At 37.0% G+C, this 4,827-nt stretch overlaps 1 pseudogene; it reads left to right on the forward strand.

The window, feature by feature from the left end:
• The first annotated feature begins 824 nt into the window (after window positions 1-824).
• LOC114039297 lies at window positions 825-4,492 on the forward strand (annotated as a pseudogene).
• The last annotated feature ends 335 nt before the right edge of the window (window positions 4,493-4,827 follow it).

The following is a 4,827-nucleotide window of genomic DNA, read 5'->3' on the forward strand; positions in this document are numbered from 1 at the left end:
GGCAGAAACCTGTCAGCTAAAAATACTATTAAAACCTCAAGTAAATCCCAACATATGAACGGGCAATCAGGAAACTCCAAAATACCCATGCCTACAGCACACCTGGTGTAGGTTTTTACTGTAACATATAAAATGCAACCTATTAAATGCAATCGAATAGGTGACATTCCAGCCTGGAATTCTTTTAAATATAACCCAGAGTTTGGGGAGTATATAAACTTCTTGTAACTCTTTACTAGGATGTAAAAATATAAGAATGCAATGTGACCTTCATAAGCAGCAAAGGCAGCAACAACCAGAATGAAGTTCAAAAGGGGGCTATGGAAAGAATTATTTGAATGGAGGAGAAGGCTAAAAGTAACCTAAGATAGGCTAGGAACCTGGGATTTTAGAACTAGAAGGGATTGGAGACTTCATCTTTTCTAAACTTTTCATTTTATAGATGAGGAAACAGACCTAAAGCCATTCAATGACTTGACCAGATCACACAGCTAATAGTGGCAACTCTTAGAAAAGATGGGTTTCCAGAGAACAAAAATATAACAGAGAACCAAGGACTAAACTTGGGAAATCATACAGTTAAAGGAGAAAGAAGAGGAATAGAAATCAGAAAAGATACAGTCAGAGAGACAGGAGAAAAACCAAAGTTTGAAGCAGGTCTCAGTTTCTCTAAACATTTTCTATACCTTTTCCTGGTATTTCTTGCTTTGTAGAATGAATGAGTGGATGAATGAATGCATGCATGAATGAATGAATGAATGAATGGAGATTTATTAAGAACTTATGTGAATCTTCCAGCTCATATTGGCAGCAGCTGTAGCAGCATGTCCCACCAAAAGTTTTCTGCTCCTAGGCATGGGTCTCTGGGCTTCTTGCCTTAAAAGTGAAGCAGCATACACAGGGGGAAGGTAAAAAGCTTCCCTAATGATGACTCCAGTGAGACCATCTACCTCACAGCCTTTCTGAATCCTAAGGCAGACATGGCCCACGTCATTCAGGTAGTGGACAGGCCTGGCTCAAAGGTGAACATGAAGGAAGTAGTTGTGGTGGTTATCCCCATGGAGATGGCTCCCATAGTGATTGTGGATGTGGTGGGCTATGTACAAACTCCCCTAGGCCTTCATAACTTCAAAAACAATCTTTGCTGAGCATATCAGTGATGAGTGTAGGTGGTGATTCTACAAGAATTGACACAAATCCAAGAAGAAAGTCTTCATCAAGTGCTGAAAGATGATGGCAAATAACAGAGAAGGACTTCACCAGCATGAAAAAATTTCTGCCAGGTGATCTGAGTTATTGCCCACACCCAAATATGCCTGCTCCCTCTGAGGCAGAAGTCTCACCTGATGGAGATCCAGGTGGATGGTGGCAGTGTGGATGAGAAACTGGACTGGTACCACAAGAAGCAACAGCAGCAGGTGCCTGTGTCCACTGTGTTTGGGCAGGATGAGAAGGCTGATATCATTAGAGTGACCAAGGGCAAGGGTTACAAAGGTGTCACCAGCCTCCAGTGAAGAAGGAAATCTTGAAAAACCCACTGAAGCCCATGTAAGGTGGCCTGAGTCAGAGCTTGGCACTCTGCCCCAATAGCAGTCTCTCTGGTTCAGATGAGTAGGAAGGGCTACCACCATCACACTGAGATCAACAAAAACATCTACAAGATTAGCCAGGGCTACCAGATCAAGGATGGGAAATTGATTTTAAAAAACACATCCATTAGGAAAACTATCAGCATAATTGATCATATCAACAACAAAACTAACAGAAACCACATGATCATCTCAATAGATGCAGAAAAAGCTTTTGACAAAATACAACACCCATTCCTATTAAAAACATTAGAAAGCATAGGAATAAATGGAGTCTTCCTTAAAATAATAAATAGCATCTACCTAAAACCTTCAGCAAGTATCATATGTAATGGAGATAAGCTATAAGCATTTTCAATAAGATTGAGGGTGAAACAAGGACGTCCATTATCATCACTGTTGTTCAATATCGTACTGGAAATGTTAGCTTTAGCAATAAGAGAAGAAAAAGAAATTGAAGGTATTAGAATTGGCAAAGAAGAAACAAAGTTATCACTCTTTGCAGATGATATGATGATATACCTAGAGAATCCTAGAGTATCCAGTAAGATACTGCTTGAAATAATAAACAACTTCAGCAAAGTTGCAGGCTGTAAAATAAATCCACATAAATCATCAGCATTTCTATATATTACCAACAAAACCCGACAGCAAGAGATAGAAAGAGCAATCCCATTTAAAGACACTATAGACATTGTAAAATATTTAGGAGTGTACCTCCTGAAATGAACCCAGGAACTATAAGAACACAATTACAAAACACTTTTCACATAAATAAAGTCAGATCTAAATAATTGGAAAAAACATCAGTTGCTCATAGGTAGGCAGAGCTAATATAATAAAAAAATGACAATTCTACCTAAGCTAATTTACTTATTCAGTGTCATACCAATCAAACTACCAAAAATTATTTTATAGAGTTAGAAAAAATAATAACAAGATTCATTTGGAAGAACAAAAGGTCCAGAATGTCAAAGGAACTAATGAAAAGAAATGCAGGGGAAGGTGGTCTAGCCATTCCAGATCTTAAATTGTATTATAAAGCAGCAATCATCAGAACTACTTGGTACTGGCTAAGAAATAGAGTGGTGGATCAGTGGAATAGGTTAAGTATGCAAGACACAGTAGTCAATGAGTATAGTAATCTATTATTTGAGAAACCCAAAGACCCCAGCTTCTGGGATAAGAACTCACTCTTTGACAAAAACTTCTGGGAAAACTGGAAAGGAGTATGTCAGAAACTAGGCATGGATAAAAATCTCACATCATATACCAAATTAAAGTCAAAATGGGTTCATGATTTAGATATAAAGGCTGATGCTGTAAGCAAACTAGGAGAGCAAGGAATAGTTTACCTATCAGATTTATGGAGAACAGAAGAATTTGTGACCAAACAGAAGATAGAGAACATTACGACAAGCAAAATGGATAACTTTGATTACATTAAATTGAAAAGTTTTTGCACAAACAAAGCCAATGCAACCAAAATTAGAAGGAAGGTAGAAAATTGGGAAGGAATTTTTACAGCCAGTGTCTCTGATAAGAGCCTCATTTCTAAAATATATAGAGAATTAAATCAAATTTATAAGAATACAAGCCATTCCCCAATTGATAAATGCTCAAAGGATATGAACAGACAGTTCTCAGAGGAAGAAATTAAAGCCATCTATAGTCATATGAAAAAATGCTCTAAAAAACTATTGATTAGAGAAATGCAAATCAAAACAACTCTGAGGTACCACATCACACCTATCAGATTGGCCAACATGACAAAACAAGAAAATGATAAATGTTGGAGAAGATGTGGGAAAATTGGAACACTAATGCATTGTTGGTGGAGTTGTGAAATGATCCAACCATTTTAGAGAGCAATTTGGAACTATGTCCAAAGGGTAATAAAATTGTGCATACCCTTTGACCAAGCAATAGCATTTCTAGGGCTATATCCCAGAGAGATCACACAAATGGGAAAAGGACTTACATGTACAAGAGTATTTATAGAAGCTCTTTTTGTGGTGGCAAAGAATTGGAAATTGAGAGGATGTCCATCATTTGGGGAATGGCTGAACAAGTTGTGGTATATGAATGTGATGGAATACTATTGTGGTATAAGAAATGATGAACAGGCTGACTTTAGAAAAACATGGAAAGACTTGTATGGTCTGATGCTGAGTGAAATGAGCAGAACCAGGAGAATGTTACACACATTAACAGCCATGTTGTGCGATGACTAATATTGATAGACTTAACCCTTCTCAGCAATACAAGGATCTAAGACATCTCCAAAGGCCTCATGATGGAAAATGCTATCCATAAAGAAGAAGAACTGTGGAGTTTAAATGCAGATCGAAGCATACTATTTGCTATTTTTTTTCTTCTGTTGTGTTTTGTTTCCTCTTTCTGGTGATTCCTCCTGTTGGTTCTAATTCTTACCTACAATATCACTAATGTGAGAATATGTTTAATAGGAATATATATGTATTGCCTATATCAGATTGCAGACCATCTTGGGGAGGGAGGTGAGAAGGGAGGGGGAGAAAAATTTAAAACTCAAAAGCTTATGGAAGTGATTGTTGATAATTCAAATTAAATTAATTAAAAATTAAAAAAAAACATCCACTGATTACGACCTGTCTTACAAGATTTGTCCACTGTGGTGAAGCAACCAATGACTTTATCATGCTGAAAAGCCATGTTTTTTTTGGAAGATGAAATGTGTCCTCACCCTATGAAAATCTCTGCTGGTGGAGACTAAATATTGTGCCCTGGAGAAGATTGACTTGAAGTTTAATGACACCACCTCCAAATTTGGCCATGGTTGATTTCAGACTGTGGAGGAGAAGAAAGTTTTCATGAGACCACTCACAAAGGATCATTTTGCTAAAAAAAAAGAAGTTGCATGATGTTTAAAAGCCAATTTGGAGTTGATGGATTCTTAATAAATTGATATTATTAAAAACAAATAAACAAAAAAACAAACAAACATGTGCCAAGCACACTGTTAAGCACCAAGATACAAATTTGAAGCAAAGACAGCCCCTAGGGATAATACACACAGGAGACTGAGAGACAAGTAAAAAGAACTTTCATTCAAAAAGTCAGAGGAAAAATTAGTGGGGAAATAGTTGAGTTGTCTTAGAAGAGTTCACTCTAAGGCTTTTAGTAAAGTAAATCTTATTTTCCCATTGATTTCTATTATAAATTTGGATATGTACTGCCACAGAAAAACTCAGTGAGC

This window comes from Vombatus ursinus, unplaced genomic scaffold (assembly GCF_900497805.2).
Source record: "Vombatus ursinus unplaced genomic scaffold, bare-nosed wombat genome assembly UNPS02011767.1, whole genome shotgun sequence".
NCBI lineage: Eukaryota > Metazoa > Chordata > Mammalia > Diprotodontia > Vombatidae > Vombatus > Vombatus ursinus.